The following is a 17,295-nucleotide window of genomic DNA, read 5'->3' as shown; positions in this document are numbered from 1 at the left end:
TGTACATTACCTGTTAGACGCAGAGGGCGTGTACGCACCATAAATGGGTAACCTGTTGAAACTTGACCGAATATTGTAGTTGACAGGCTGGTCTCATAGACTAGACGTAACATACTAAACGAAAATCCAGGACACTCAAATTAGTATGATACAGTATGTTGAGTATTGGTGTGGTTACATAACACAGAGGTTACTTAAGGCAAAAACAAACGCAGGGTGGTTGATCCGGTGTATAACGTGAACATATGGCAAAACATTTTAGTTATTTAGAAGACGATATCATCCAGAGTGACTTACAGTAGTGAGTGCATACATTTTCATACTTTTTTGTCATACTGGTCCACCCCCCATTCGTGTTCCAATCTCATCATGGACAACTTTAGAATTTTAGCTAATTAGTAACTCTGCATCTACTTAATCATTTTAAGCTACAGTACCAGTCAAAAGTTTGGACACACCCACTCATTCAAGGGGTTTTCTTAATTTTAATATGTTCTACATTGTATAATAATAGTGAAAGCATCAACACTATGAAATAACAGATATGGAATCATGTAATAACCAAAAAAGTGTTTAAGATTCTTCAAAGTAGCCACCCTTTGCCTTGATGACCGCATTGCACACTCTTGGCATTCTCTAAACCAGCTTCATGAGGTATTCACCTGGAATGCATTTAACAGGTGTGCCTTGTTAAAAGTTAATTTGTGGACTGAGCCAATCAGTTGTGTTGTGACAAGGTAGGGGTGGTATGCAGAAGATAACCCTATTTGGTAAAATACCAAGTCCATATTCTGGCAAGAACAGCTCAAATAAGCAAAGAGAAATGACAGTACATTATTGCATCAAGACATGAAGGTCGGTCAATCCAGAACATTTCAAGAACTTTTAAAGTTTCTTCAAGTGCAGTTGCAAAAACCATCAAGTGGGGGGCGGAGCTTGCATGTTGGAGTGAACGGCGGTGTGTGAGAGAAGTTCCTGTAACTGTTTTGCGAAACAATCTAACTTAACCTACTTTACTCCACGTTTTACAACAAACGTCTCTTTCTAATACAATATTGTAACTTTCTATGTGAACCTGCCGAGTAATAGGCGATCAAAGGACAATAAATCCTCATCGGAGGCCTCCGCCCCACCAAACAACAAGACAGACATGGCGGAAGGCACAGGTAACAACGTGACACTTACAGAACTTACCCGGGCTCTGGGAGAATTTCGTGTTGCTATAGCTGAGGATTTTAAAGCTACTATTGCTGAACTGGACACCAAAATCGAGAGCACCATTCGATCGGTTGCTTCGCAGCAGGGGCGTAGACAGAATTTTTGGGGGGTGTTACGTTCCCCAGTTTCTGTGTTGTAGCTTTTGTATTAGAGAGTGTGTGTTTCAGGACATAGCTTCCTGAGTTCTCCCCTCGTCAAGAAGCAGCTGACTCTAATCACCATTGCCACCTGAAGCTATAAAAGCCAGTGTTCTGTTCAGAATGGGGAGATTTAATGTTTTGGAGAAATCATTAGAGAGAGAGCGAGAGCGAGAGCGAGAGCGAGAGCGAGAGCGAGAGAGAGAGAGAGAGAGAGAGAGAGAATATCTTTTCAATATTTATATCAATGAATTAGCAGACATGTTGGACCATTCTCCAGCCCCAGGACTCACACCATTTGACACAGAGGTGAAATACCTGCTATATGCTGATGACTTGGTACTTCTATCACCAACCAAAGAAGGTCTTCAACAGAACATTAATATTCTAGCAATGGCAATATTGCCATAATTGGGCCCTGGCAGTAAATTTTCAAAAAACTAAAATCATGATTTTCCCCAAAAAAAACAGATGTCAGAAACACAAATATAAATTCACCCTGAACAACACCATAATTGAACACACAAAAAATTACACCTACCTTGGTCTGACCATATCTGCATCGGGAAACTTTAATATGGCAGTGAATGGAGAGGCGCCGACCGAGATGGCCGCCTCGCTTCGCGTTCCTTGGAAAATATGCAGTATTTTGTTTTTTTATGTGTTATTTCTTACATCGGTACCCCAGGTGATCTTAGGTTTCATTACATACAGTCGGGAGGAACTACTGAATATACGATTAACGTCAACTCACCATCGTTCCTACCAGGAATATGACTTTCCCGAAACGGATCCAGTGTTTTGCCTTCCACCCAATACAATGGATCTGATCCCAGCCGGCGACCCTACGCGACGCCGTAATAGGGGCAAGCGTAGCGGTCTCCTGGTCAGGCTTCGGAGACGGGCACATCGCGCTCCACTCCCTAGCATACTACTCGCCAATGTCCAGTCTCTTGACAATAAGGTTGATGAAATCCGAGCACGGGTAACATTCCAGAGAGACATCAGGGATTGCAACGTGCTCTGCTTCACGGAAACATGGCTAACTCAAGAGACGCTAACAGAGTCGGTGCAGCCAGCTGGTTTCTTCACGCATCGCGCCGACAGAAACAAACATCTTTCTGGTAAGAAGAGGGGCGGGGGGGTATGCCTTATGATTAACGAGACGTGGTGTGATCATCATAACAACACACAGGAACTCAAGTCATTCTGTTCACCTGATCTAGAACTCCTCACAATCAAATGTCGACCGCATTATCTACCAAGGGAATTCTCTTCGATCATAATCACAGCCGTATATATTCCCCCCCAAGCAGACACATCGATGGCCCTGAACGAACTTTATCTGACTCTTTGTAAACTGGAAACCACACACCCTGAGGCTGCATTCATCGTAGCTGGGGATTTTAACAAGGCTAATCTAAAAACAAAACTCCCTAAATTCTATCAGCATATCGATTGTGCTACCAGGGCTGGTAAAACCCTGGATCATTGTTATACTAACTTCCGCGACGCATATAAGGCCCTCCCCCGCCCTCCTTTCGGAAAAGCTGACCACGACTCCATTTTGTTGATTCCAGCCTACAAACAGAAACTAAAACAACAAGCTCCCGCGCTCAGGTCTGTTCAACGCTGGTCCGACCAATCTGATTCCACGCTTCAAGACTGCTTCGATCACGCGGATTGGAATATGTTCCGCATTGCGTCCAACAACAACATTGAAGAATATGCTGATTCGGTGAGCGAGTTCATTAGGAAGTGCATTGACGATGTCGTACCCACAGCAACGATTAAAACATTCCCAAACCAGAAACCGTGGATTGACGGCAGCATTCGCGTGAAACTGAAAGCGCGAACCACTGCTTTTAACCAGGGCAAGGTGACCGGAAACATGACCGAATACAAACAGTGTAGCTATTCTCTCCGCAAGGCAATCAAACAGGCTAAGTCCCAGTACAGAGACAAAATAGAGTCGCAATTCAACAGCTCAGACACAAGAGGTATGTGGCAGGGTCTACAGTCTATCACGGATTACAAAAAGAAAACCAGCCCCGTCGCGGACCAGGATGTCTTGCTCCCAGACAGGCTAAATAACTTTTTTGCCCGCTTTGAGGACAATACAGTGCCACTGACACGGCCCGCTACCAAAACCTGCGGGCTCTCCTTCACTGCAGCCGAGGTGAGTAAAACATTTAAACGTGTTAACCCTCGCAAGGCTGCAGGCCCAGACGGCATTCCCAGCCGCGTCCTCAGAGCATGCGCAGACCAGCTGGCTGGTGTGTTTACGGACATATTCAATCAATCCTTATCCCAGTCTGCTGTTCCCACATGCTTCAAGAGGGCCACCATTGTTCCTGTTCCCAAGAAAGCTAAGGTAACTGAGCTAAACGACTACCTCTTCAACCTCAGGAGGCTGAAGAAATTCAGCTTGTCACCAAAAGCACTCACAAACTTCTACAGATGCACAATCGAGAGCATCCTGTCGGGCTGTATCACCGCCTGGTACGGCAACTGCTCCGCCCACAACCGTAAGGCTCTCCAGAGGGTAGTGAGGTCTGCAGAACGCATCACCGGGGGCAAACTACCTGCCCTCCAGGACACCTACACCACCCGATGTCACAGGAAGGCCATAAAGATCATCAAGGACAACAACCACCCAAGCCACTGCCTGTTCACCCCGCTATCATCCAGAAGGCGAGGTCAGTACAGGTGCATCAAAGCAGGGACCGAGAGACTGAAAAACAGCTTCTATCTCAAGGCCATCAGACTGTTAAACAGCCACCACTAACATTTAGCGGCCGCTGCCAACATACTGACTCAACTCCAGCCACTTTAAAAATGGGAATTGATGGAAATTATGTAAAAATGTACCACTAGCCACTTTAAACAATGCCACTTAATATAATGTTTACATACCCTACATTACCCATCTCATATGTATATGTATATACTGTACTCTATATCATCTACTGCATCTTGCCATCTTTATGTAATACATGTACCACTAGCCACTTTAAACTATGCCACTTTATGTTTACATACCCTACAGTACTCATCTCATATGTATATACCGTACTCTATACCATCTACTGCATCTTGCCTATGCCGTTCTGTACCATCACTCATTCATATATCTTTATGTACATATTCTTTATCCCTTTACACTTGTGTGTATAAGGTAGTAGTTGTGGAATTGTTAGGTTAGATTACTTGTTGTTATTACTGCATTGTCGGAACTAGAAGCACAAGCATTTCGCTACACTCGCATTAACATCTGCTAACCATGTGTATGTGACTAATAAAATTTGATTTGATTTGATTTGATTTGATTTGAATGCACTCAAAGAAAAAGCCCGCAGAGCATTGTATGCAATAAAAATGAAATTATTCAAAATCAACATCCCAATTAGAATTTGGACCAAAATATTTGACAGTGTAATCCTACCAATAGCTCTTTACGGAAGTGAGGTTTGGGGGCCACTCAATAAACTGGACTTTAAAATGTGGGACAAACATCCAATTGAAGCCCTACATGCAGAATTCTGTCGGAAAATCCCACAAGTCCAGAGAAATACACCAACTAATGCATGTAGGGCAGAATTGGGCCGCTTTCCAGTAATAATGAAAATACAGAAAAGATCATAAAAATTTTGGCTACATCTAAATTCAAGTCCAAATTCAAGTCTGCAATTTAAAGCACTTCAAACCCAAGAGCTGAGCCCAGAAACGAGCCCTCTCAGTCAGCTGGTGTTGGACCTAACCAACCAAGCTGACACCAGCACTGCTTCAAAAGAAAGAATTCCAATAAACAAAATCATGAACCAATCAAAGGACTCATATTTACAACATTGGAAAAACGAAACAAAATCCCAAAGCCGACTAAATTGCTATCTGACCCTAAACAGAGAATATGAATTGGCTGATTATCTCTACTCTGTCAGAGATACGAAGCAGAGACAGATCCTTACCAAGTACAGGCTGAGTGACCACCGATTGGCAATAGAAACCGGCAGACATAAAAAGACATGGCTACCCAAAGAGGAGCGTGTATGTGGTCACTGCACGACAGGGGAGGTAGAAACAGAGATGCCCTTTCTCCTTTACTGTGATAAATATTCCTCACCAAGAGATTCATTATTCACAGAAATGACTACATTTATTCCAAATTTTTACTTATTAAACCCAGAGGAAAAACTAAAAATACTCATGGGCGAAGGAGCAATGGCTCCTCTTGCAGCCAAATATGTATTTGCCTGCCATAGCCTGAGGGACACTGAATAATAACATCTGCATAGTAAGCAGTAACTTACTTATTATGACTGTTATTGTTATTACTGTTATTGTTATTACTATTATTATTGTTGTTTATCATTCCAAATAGTAGTGGTATGGGTGGTAATGGTAATGATAGCAGTTTAATGATGGTGGTGGTGGTAGTAGTGGTAATGATGATAGTAGTTGTAGTACTGATGTAATGGTGAAGATGACCGTTATTTAGTTATAAGTTAGTTATAGTTTAATTTTTAATTTTTTTCTATATTTATTACATTACATTCGACTATTGACTGTTACCATTTTATTGTTACCATTTTTATATTTAATTTTGTATTATTATTTACTGCCATTCTATATTATTTTTTGTCATTGTTTATAATTTTATTACAATGTATATTGTATACAGTACATCGTTGCTTTGGGAATATTGACACAATGTTTTTCATGCCAATAAAGCAGCTTGAATTTGAATTTGAATTTGAATTTGAGAGAGAGAGAGAGAGAGAGAGAGAGAGAGAGAGAGAGAGAGAGAGAGAGAGAGCATTATAGGCTGAGATTGAATGTTATATAAATCATTGCTGAGAGAGAGGTTTATGGCTGAGGGGTTATAGCATGTTGGTCGTGAGTATGCACTGTGTTTGTTGCTTTGTCAAAGCTTCTTTAGTGGCCTGAGTTAGTTTACTCAGTTTTGTTGTAAAGTGTTTGTGAAATTGTTAATAATTATTCTGTTTCATTTGTTCCCAGGGGGGAAGGAGAAGGCACTTTGGGAGTGCTTAGGCAAGAGGCCCGCGGGCATACATATACCCGTAGTATATTCAATGTCTAGGCACACTAGGTAAGACCTGGGCGGACCACCCCCTGTATTTTGGTTAGGGCACCAGGTGGTGCTAAGTTAGGTAAATTAAGTGGGTAGGCAGGTTAGATAGGAGAGGGGGAGCTTTGATATTTACTTTCTTTGCTTTGGTTCCGTCCAGCCCCTTTTCCCCATATTACCGTACGGGGAAAAAATCCTAGTAACGGTAAATTCTGCCTTTGTCGTCCTTTCTCGCACCTACAGTTCATACCTCTTTTGCTTCACGGGAGTTGAGTTGCAGCAGGGTGTTGCGTTCCTTCTTCTCAGAGGCGTGCGTAACAGGGGGATAGGCCTATAAGAATTTGGATAGGCATTTTTTCTACTCGTTTATTACATTTATTTAGCGATGTGCACCGTATATTATTTAGTAATACAATCGTTTTATACTAGTGCATAGTACTTGGAGCAACCTCGTTACATATACAAATAATTACCCATCCCAGCATATTAAAATAAGACAGTAACTTTAGACCAGTTGCCAACAACATAAAACTCATCTTCAGGTGCACTTTAATCTCGATGGGCAAACAAGCCTATATTTGATGTTACCATTTATACCATGGTGGGCAGTAGTACTATAGTAGTAGTACCTTACCTTTAGTAGACGTATCATAAGGCGCAGACGGCGAGGCTTTGAGTTGAATATGGTGATGATTTCATCATAATCCAATGTATCTGTCAATTCACACTCAAAAGACAGCAAACTGAAGTGCTTCAGCCAGCCGCTTGTCATTGATGTGCGAAGACGATTTTTTTAATCCTAGTTGTTGTTGAGAAAAGTCTCTCCACACTGCATGATGTCATTGGAAGGGTGACAATAAGCCTGAACAGAGTTTATATTAGGGAAAATATCCTCAGAGCAGCTGTCAAGTACACTCATTATGGAGGAAAAGTCATTCTTTCCCATGTTCATTTTGCGACTCAACTGCTGAATAAAAACAGTGAATTCAGCATCCTCAATATTAATGATGATCGCATGTGGTCTTCAGCTGCTCTTTAAGGCCGCAGGTTTGGGATTCTTTGGAAAAGGAGGCTGCCGCTTGCATGATCCCATAAGTGTCTTCTTGAAATCTTGAGTTTAACTCAGTTGTCTGTCTAGAATATTGTTCCAAAGGCCGCAGGTCACTGTCACTAGATGCTGGATGTTTTCCCTAATGGAGTTGTGACTAAACTGTCTGCCAATTTTACGGGCAGTTTTCGCTGCCGTGATGAGCTCACATCCCAATTACTAACATTATGCTTAATCACCATCTCTTCAGTTAGCTTGAGAACTTTATCGAAGTCTCCCCCTGAGTTATCTCTGAACGTAGAAAATATGCTTTTGAGGATTTCAATTAAACCAATACAGTCCGTCACAGATAATGTAGAGTTTTGTAATCCCTTCGTAGCAAAATCACTAGTGTCAAACAATTTACTAAACGTGACTAACAGGAATAAAAACGTATTGTTCTGGATTTGTTGTAAGAGGGCATCGGCTTCTAATTTGGTTTGTCCACAAGCCTCTGAAAAATCTGCAAGAACCTCTAAAATGACATCTAGCAGTAACAGCACTTTACTCACAGACCCTGATTTTTAACTCCAACGTACATCCGTGGATCTTTCTGGCTCGATACATGGTCTATCGGGATGCAACTCTTTCTGTACTTCTATGAATCGAGCATGTCTGTGGGAGCCACTCATGAATGTGTGTAGCTGGTTTACTGTGTCAAAAAATGTACTGACATGTCCCGACACTTGCCGCCGTGCACAGAACCAAATTCAAACGGTGGGAGTTGCAATGCACATATACCGCTTGCTTAAATGTTTGCTTTAGTAGGACATGTACCCTCTGTTCCCTGACATGACTGAAGCGCCATCGAAACAAAAACACACACACAGGGTGGGATCCAACTCCAGGGGTTGCAACACTTCCAAGTATTTTCCGAGAAATTCCTTGTGCAGACTAATCAGCGGTTTCCATAAACCCAACAGCTCTTTCTTTAATCATTCCAGCATGGATGTATCGGATGCACACAGCAATAAGTTCTCGTTTAGATTGATCTTTATATTCATCTGCTAGTATGGCAAAATACGTGGAAGGCGCAGAATGAACTTCATCGTTTATCCTGCACAGTAACAATGATGCTGCACACTCCAGCAACTCGTTCTGAATTTCGGGGCTCATCAGTGTGGCATTGTGAGGTAGCTCATTAAGCCTGTTTTGTATTTCTGAGTCATACTTTGAGATGAAATTTAAGATTTCTAAAAAGTTAGCTTGGCACGGTTTCTTTCTATAAAATCCATGTTTGCATCACCATGTATTTGGTTCAACTCAGTCCCACGACTTCTAGGCCCATGGGTCACCTTGTAGGATTCACATTTTGCAAGGGCACTAGCATGTCATTTGCTATTCTCGTGTTGCAGCAAGCATTTCTTGTGATTTACCAGTTTTTAAATCCATCTCGTACAAATTTGAATTCGACATGTTCCCCATGAAAATGCCTACAAAACGTACAATAAATTGCATCTTTTGCTTTACTATACTCAATCCACACGGACTGGTCATACCACCTTGAAGAGAAGCCGTGTGATATGCCATTTATCATACTTGAAGGGAACTTTGCTAGCTTTGGTTGACAGGCTGGTTCATCAACGGCAGACAAATCTGTCGGTGGACCTACTGCAGGTTCACCCCCGCCCGCAGCATCAAGAACGAGAGGAGACGGTGGGGTAGGCAAGCATGCCTGGCTCAACGTGGCATTAGCGGTTGTGATGGCGATTGCGGTTGTTTCTATCCATCTGTTAATGTCTCATTCTGGAAGCTATCGGTAGATTGATCCAAAGTATTTTCTGGCACACACTCTTTCCTCCAGACGTCTTTTTTTTTTTAAACCTAGTGATCGACATTTGGTTAGCCATTGCTAGAACTACTAAATTACATTAGCTGGTGAGTCAATTCGAGTAAGCTAGCGTGGTAGAGTTGCTAGCTTATGCGCTACAAAGTTTATCCACGTGACATTGTTCAGGTAAACCACCGTATGTTTAAAAAAAAAAAGAAGAAAAAATGTAGCCAATAGTTGGAAGCCAACTTGATTGTTGCGGACTATTTCTGTCAGGACCCGGTGCGAGAAACAGTCACTAATAATCGTCAGAACCCAGAAGATGAGGCAGACACAGCAGTACTAGAGATGGTGGTTTAATTAAAGAACAAAATCTTCAGGCAAAGAAACTAAATCCACAATGTCCAAAAATAAAGCCAAGAGGCACAAAATGGAAATCCTCCAAAATACAAAAGAAACTCCACAAAGTGGTAAAAACAGCAGGGAAAAACAAACCTCAAAAGACTACTCAAATAATACACAAGAACTAAACCAGAGAACCTCTGGAAAATCCAACAAGAGAAATATCTATATAAAACAAGGCTTGGGCTGGGGCTGGGTGCTAACTTACAAACACTGAGCAAGGAACTGAGGAACACACAGGGTTTAAATACTAACAAGGGAATGACCTACAGGTGCAAACAATAATTAGAGCAAGAAAAACAAAAGGTACAAAAAAGGTGCAATGGGGACATCTAGTGACCAAAACCCGAACAGTCTTGGCCAAAACCTGACAATTTCTTTGTTACATTATATTAAAACAGAGAATGTTACAATCTCTGATGTCTCTCTGGAAGGCAACTCATGCCCTAATTGCGTCCACCTTGTCTAGAGATTGGACATTGGCGAGTAATATGCTCGGAAGCGGAGGATGGTGTGCTCGCCTTCTAAATCTGACCAGTAGGCCGCTCTGTCTGCCTCTCCTGCGGTGCCGATGTTTTGGGTCGGCCTCTGGGATTAGATCCCATGTCCAGGGTGCTCCGAACAAAGGATCCGCTTCGGGAAAGTCGTATTACTGGTCGTAATGTTGGTAAGTTCACGTAGCATTTATATCCAATAGTTCTTCCCGGCTGTATGTAATAACACTTGAGATTTTCTGGGCTAACAATGTAATAAATACATAAAAAAAGAATTACTGCATAGTTTCTTAAGGACCTGAAGTGAGGCGACCATCTCTGTCGGCGCCGTCTTGTTCGTTTTATTTGTAATGGAACGGAGAGTCATGATCAACAGCTATCTCAGGAGAATCAAAGAGTTGGAATACAAACTAAATACACAAGGAGCTCCAAAAGTATTGGGATAGTCAAAATGTTTGGTTGTTGTTTTGGCTCTGTACTCCACTTCGGATTTAAAAAGATACAATGACTATGAGGTTAAAGTGCAGACTGTCAGGCCTCCCGGGTGGCGCAGTGGTCTAGAGCACTGCATCGCAGTGCTATGCTGCGCCACCAGAGTCTGGGTTCGCGCCCAGGCTCTGTCGCAGCCGGCCGCGACCGGGAGGTCCGTGGGGCGACGCACAATTGGCTTAGCGTCGTCCGGGTTAGGGAGGGTTTGGCCGGTAGGGATATCCTTGTCTCATCGCGCTCCAGCGACTCCTGTGGCGGGCCGGGCGCAGTGCGCGCTAACTGAGGGGGGCGGGTGCACGGTGTTTCCTCCGACACATTGGTGCGGCTGGCTTCCGGGTTGGAGGCGCGCTGTGTTAAGAAGCAGTGCGGCTTGGTTGGGTTGTGCTTCGGAGGACGCATGACTTTCGACCTTCGTCTCTCCCGAGCCCGTACGGGAGTTGTAGCGATGAGACAAGATAGTAATTACTAGCGATTGGATACCACGAAAATTGGGGAGAAAAGGGGATAAAATTAAAAAAAAATAATAAAAATAAAATAAAAAGTGCAGACTGTCAGCTTAATTTTAGGGTATTTTCATACATATCGGGTCAACCGTTTAGAAAGTACATCACTTTTTGTGCATAGTCCCCCCCAAAATTATTGCGACAAATTCACGTGTTTTAAAGTAGTCAAAAGTTTAGTATTTTGTCCCATATTCCTAGCACGCAAAGATTAACCTTTTGTCAATAGGGGGAGCTGTTAGCATTTTTATTTTTTTTACATTTCCAAATTAAACTGCCTCGTACTCAATTCTTGCTCGTACAATATGCATATTATTATTACTATTGGATAGAAAACAATCTCTAGTTTCTAAAACCGTTTGAATTATGTCTGTGGGTGAACCAGAACTCTTTCTACAGCGAAAATCATGACAGGACATGCGAAGGTCTGAAAAATAGTCTCTGATCTCGGATCAGTTTAAAACTCTGTGTGTGCCCTATGGATCGAAATGAACTGCACCCGCCTTCCCCTGGATGTCAGTAACCAATGAGAAGTGGAATGGTGTCTCTACGTGTTTCTCAGAGTTTATAAAAGGCAATGGAGTGAGATGTCCCTTTTCGACGCTCGCCAAGGCGCAAGAGAGGACATCAGAATGGCATGCTCAAAAGCTCTCGTTATTGACCAAAGATATATCCGTCTGTGATTTAATTCGATATAGGTGTTAGAAACATCATAACGAAGTTATTTGAAACCGATTTATATCAGTTTATGCGAGTATATTGCTATTTTTCGGAATTTCCTTAGTATTGCGTTTGAGGATTTGGACATGTGTGTGCCGTGTAGATATCGTTAGCTGCTAGTTCCGAAGTTGAAGAGGTCGTATTACAACAAAGCAACGATTCTTTTGGACAAAGGACACATTGCCCAAGATACTGATGGAAGCTCGTCCAAAAGTAAGAGCTATTTATGATTTTATTCCGTATTTATGTGGAAAAATGTAAACGCAGTTGTCGGCCATTTTTTGAGGCACTAGTCTGGCTGTAACTCACAATGTATGTCTAGTAACGTAAATTTTAAAAATCTAAATCAGCGGTTGCATTAATAACCAATGCATCTTTCATTAGCTGTCCAACCTGTATTTTTTTAGTCAATCTAATCGATAAATAATCGTAAACTTAGGTGCCTTTCCAAGATGGCGCCGGCCAGAATGCATGCCATGTTTTGACAGATTACATTGCATAACCACGATTTGTGATGCTAAATATGCACATTTTCGAACAAACTCTATATGCATTGTGTAATATGATGTTACAGGACTGTCATCTGAAGAATTCTGAGAAGGTTAGTGAAAAAATTAATATATTTTGGTGGCGATAACGTTATCGCCCCTTTTGCCTTGATTCAATGCTGGGGTGATGTTAGCTCATGTGGTATGCTAATATAATGATATATTGTGTTTTCGCTGTAAAATACTAAGAAAATCTGAAATATTGTCTGGATTCACAAGATCTGTGTCTTTCAATTGCTGTATGCTGTGTATTTTTCAGAAATGTTTTAGGATGAGTATTTTGGTAATTGACGTCGGTCTCTGTAATTATTCCGGCTGCTTCCAACGCTATTTCAGATTGCAGCTGCAATGTAGAACTGTGATTTATACCTGAAATATGCAAATGTTTCTAAAAAAACAGATGCTATACCATAAATATGTTATCAGACTGTCATCTGATGAAGTTGTTTCTTGGTTAGTGGCTATATATATCTTTATTTAGTCGAATTAGTGATAGCTACTGATGGAGTAAAAAACGGGTGGAGTAAAAAAAGTGGTGTCTTTTGCTAACGTGGTTAGCTAATAGATTTACATATTGTGTCTTCCCTGTAAAACATTTTAAAAATCAGAAATGATGGCTGGATTCACAAGATCTGTATCTTTCATCTGGTGTCTTGGACTTGTGATTTAATGATATTTAGATGCTAGTATTTACTTGTGACGCTATGCTAGGCTATGCTAGTCAGCTTTTTTACTGTGGGGGGTGCTCCCGGATCCGGGATGAGTACCAAGTAAAAGTTAACGCACTTTGTTCTCTCTTTACTCAGCCTCTTTGTGCAGGCTGTTTCCTCCTTTATCCCCAAGCACTCCCTAGCTTAACAACCCACAGCCTCGCCTCGTTGGGGCAGGAAGTCCATATAAGGCTCGGGGGTGGAGCCAGCGAGCTGCACGATATCTCCCTTCAATAACCACTCCTCTCACCTCTCCCTGCCGTCTGCCACAGTGCCCAATAGAAATGATTGGTAAATAATGTATTATGTCATTTTGGAGTCACTTATTGTTCAGTTCAGCCTTTACAAGAAGCAGGCCTTGGGTGGTTGAAAAGGCACTGTGGTATGCTGGGTATTTGATCACATCAATGAAGACTGACACAAAAAGAACATGCTGCCCATCAGATTACTTTCAAGGAATACCTGGAGGTCCCACCCCACCATCCAGCATACAGTCCAAATCTCTACCCGCATCAGTCCTCCGCTCCTGTATGGGCTACTCCACCATCAGCTTGGCTTCTGTCCGTGGCCTTGACACCTGTGTCTGGCTGGACCTCTGTCCGTGCCCTCGACACCCGTTCCCGGCTGGGCCTCTGTCTGTGATCTCTACACCTGTGCCCGGCTGGGCCTTTGTCTGTGCCTTCGACTCCCGTGCCCGGCACCTCCACACCTGTGCCCGGCTGGGCCTTTGTCTGTGCCTTCGACTCCCGTGCCCGGCACCTCCACACCTGTGCCCGGCTGGGCCTTTGTCTGTGCCTTCGACTCCCGTGCCCGGCACCTCCACACCGGTGCCCGGCTGGGCCTTTGTCTGTGCCTTCGACTCCCGTGCCCGGCACCTCCACACCTGTGCCCGGCTGGGCCTTTGTCTTTGAACTCCACACCTATGCTCGGCTGTCCGTCAATCATCCCGTCCTCTGCTCCTTACGCCTGGGCTTTCTGATGGTGCAAGCGATCAGTTGCTCTCCATTTTCAGTTAATTATATATAATTGTAATTATTTGTGTTCAATTGCTTGTCCCTCTGTGGTGTTTATGTGTATATCATACTCAAAAGTATTCTCCCCTTCCTCTTAATTCACACTGGGCACAAAAGCATTTAGCTGAATTGTGCAGTCGGGCATGAGACTTAAGCTCGGGGTCGTTGATTCGAGCCCCACGATGGGCGATACATTTTTTTGATCTAATACAGTTTAACCATCCAATAACAAAGACTGATTTAAAAATTATAATTATAGACCTAAACAAATTTAGCTGAACAAGGTCCGGTTTCCCAAAACCATCGTAGTTGTGATGAATTTAGCCTGAAGATGCTTTTGGGAAACCGGGCCCAGACTAGTACCCAGGCTAACAATGTCACTTCAACAATGGCAATTCATCGTTATACTTTACTCCAAGAATTTGCTGTTTCTTGCACTGATAATCAATACTTAACCTACCACACCATGTCCTTATCATATCCCTCTCTCTATATTTCTACACTTTATACACAGTGCCTTCAGAAAGTATTAAGACCCCTTGACTTTTACATTTTTTTGTTACGTTACAGCCTTATTCTAAAATTAATCATCTTTTTTTCCCTGATCAGTCTACACACAATACCCTTTACTCAGTACTTTGTTGAAGCACCTTTGGCAGTGATTACAGCCTTGAGTCTTCTTGGGTATGACGCTACAAGCTTGGCACACCTGTATTATTTGGTGACCTTCTCTGCAGATCCTCTAGCTCTGTCAGGTTGGATGGGGAGCGATGCTGCACAGCTATTTTCAGGTCTCTCCAGAAAATGTTCGATCGGGTTCAAGTCCGGGCTCTGGCTGGGCCACCCAAGGACATTCAGAGACTTGTCCCGAAGCCACTCCTGCGTTGTCTTGGCTGTGTGCTTAGGGTCGTTGTCCTGTTGGAAGTTGAACCTTCGCCCCCAGTCTGAGGTCCTGAGTGCTCTAGAGAAGGTTATCAAGGATCTCTCTGTACTTAATGTAACAAAATGTGGGGAAAAGGAAGGGGTCTGAATACTTTCCGAATGTAGATTATGTACCATGGTCTGTAACCTTGCGGGACAGCTCTGTTCTCAAGTCTGTGGTTGTGGATCTAGGGCTTCTGGCTCTTTTAACTGTCCAGCACAACCTATTGGCCTGGGCTACTGTCAAGCAGGCCTGTCAGTCTGTCCTGGGGGTACTGAACCGGGCCATGTACTGCTCCACCGCTTCTCTGGCTCTCCAGGTAACAGACACACAAACTTATAAAATCTTATAGTCTTCAAAAATGAGAGATTATGAGAGACAATTTTACATTTGAAAACCCCTTTTGCTGTCCTAATTCACTGTCTTGTGTTGTCCGTGTTCTAGATATTGATGCATTACTGGCAGCCTGTGACGGAGGCTCCCTGTCTGTGGTCAGTAAATAATGCCCCATGTAATACCTGGTTCACCCTGCTCTGTTTCACCCTGCACTTCCTCTGCTGGTCCATCATCTTGTTCCTTGTCAATCATTGGGGTATTGGTGAAATCAGCAGTCAGACAATATCTTCTTTAAGAAAATCAATTAAGCCTTTATTAATGCAATTGCAGACAGAAGTTGCCAACGGAAACACAGCACGTATGTTTCAGAGTAAGTTCTGCTAAATAAAAAAGGGTCAAAGTTACTTTAATATACTTGCAGTCGACCCCGAGTGGTGTAACTGCCTACGTCAACACCTTCTACGCATGAGACCAAGCCCATGCATATACAGTTATACTAACTTGCAGGAGAAATCAATAGTCCAGTGTTTTCTAAGGGCTCAGCAGTAATTTTCCATTCACGTGTCACTTACACGTGTATGTCTGACTTCTCTCTTATCTATTTACTCCCCGAAAGGGGTCTGTGTCTATGTATCTCTTTTAGCCTTGTGGCGCTTTCTCACAGACACCCTGTTTTGACTGCAATGGCTCACACATCTGCTCAGACCGTTTCTTATAAGAGGCAGAAACTAGAAAAGAGCTGTGGAACAGTGTTAAACCTTATAATGCATATATTGCTAATCTGTGGTCCAGGACCCTATAAATGTAGTGGGGGAGGGTCTTATAGCCCTTCCCCTTCTATTAATACAACATAAGCATAATAAATTATTATAATACATCAATCATTTGGTGCAGCTCCTATCATGACCCCAAGGTGACCCCCATCAGCATCAAGCAGGTAAAGAAAACCCATGCAGATGTAACAGAGTGAGATCACAGTCACATGTGCTTGCGATCAGAGGACCACACGTTTGAGGCCAGTAAGGGGACAGTGGAGGAAGTGATACTGTTCACAATGACACTGGTTACACCAAAGCATTTACATGCATAACATTTGATCATTGTCCCTCTCCCACGCTCTTGTAAAATTCCAAATACTACTATAATTAGGCATACAATGCATCTCTCTTTGATGTGATGCCAAAGCTGGAATTACCCTGATGAAATGATTCATTCGTCAGCAATATAATGATTGAGAATATCCTTCTAATGAAATATAACTGTTTTTAATATCTGCTATAAGTTATTTTCCCCTTTCTCCCGTCTCCCACTATCCTCTCTCTTCCATCCCTCCATCTCCTCGGGTTTATTATGAGTGCCTTGGTTTGGTAGACCTTCTGGCTCTCAAGTCCCCTCGGGCTTAGCGTCTCTTCTTCCACCTGCGTCACCTGTGGCTCCTCCCTGCCCCTGGACAGGCTGCTGCTGGGGGGGAGTCTGTCGGCCAACCTGGCCCTGGCTCACTCCCTAGATACGCAGGACTGTGCCCACTTCAGTGTCCAGCTGCACAGAAAACTGCGGTTATTCTCTCTGCCACACGGGGGCGCTGCTCAGGAGAATAACAACCACAAGCAAGAGTGAATTGAAGTCATGGCTTGTTGGTCAAAGCATATGGGGAAATTAATGTGTTTTTTGTCCAAACGCAGGCTTAGGAGATCTTATATGTTTTGTACTGTGAGATCATTTATCAGCTAAAGTCACCTTTTGTGAATTGTTTAAGCATTTATGTAATCAAAACAAGCATATAAATCACATGAAGCCTAAATTCCAATTACAAATGTTCCTCATTGAAAAGCATTGGAAGAGAGTTTGAATTTCATTGT

The 17,295-nt window shown here is 42.8% G+C and overlaps 1 pseudogene; it reads left to right on the top strand.

Annotated features, from left to right (window-relative positions):
- The first annotated feature begins 13,695 nt into the window (after positions 1–13,695).
- LOC139558481 (nurim-like) lies at positions 13,696–17,290 on the top strand (annotated as a pseudogene).
- The last annotated feature ends 5 nt before the right edge of the window (positions 17,291–17,295 follow it).

The sequence above is a fragment of the Salvelinus alpinus genome, chromosome 29, assembly GCF_045679555.1.
Source record: "Salvelinus alpinus chromosome 29, SLU_Salpinus.1, whole genome shotgun sequence".
Classification (NCBI taxonomy): Eukaryota; Metazoa; Chordata; class Actinopteri; order Salmoniformes; family Salmonidae; genus Salvelinus; species Salvelinus alpinus.
This window is presented reverse-complemented; position numbering and strand designations above follow the sequence as displayed.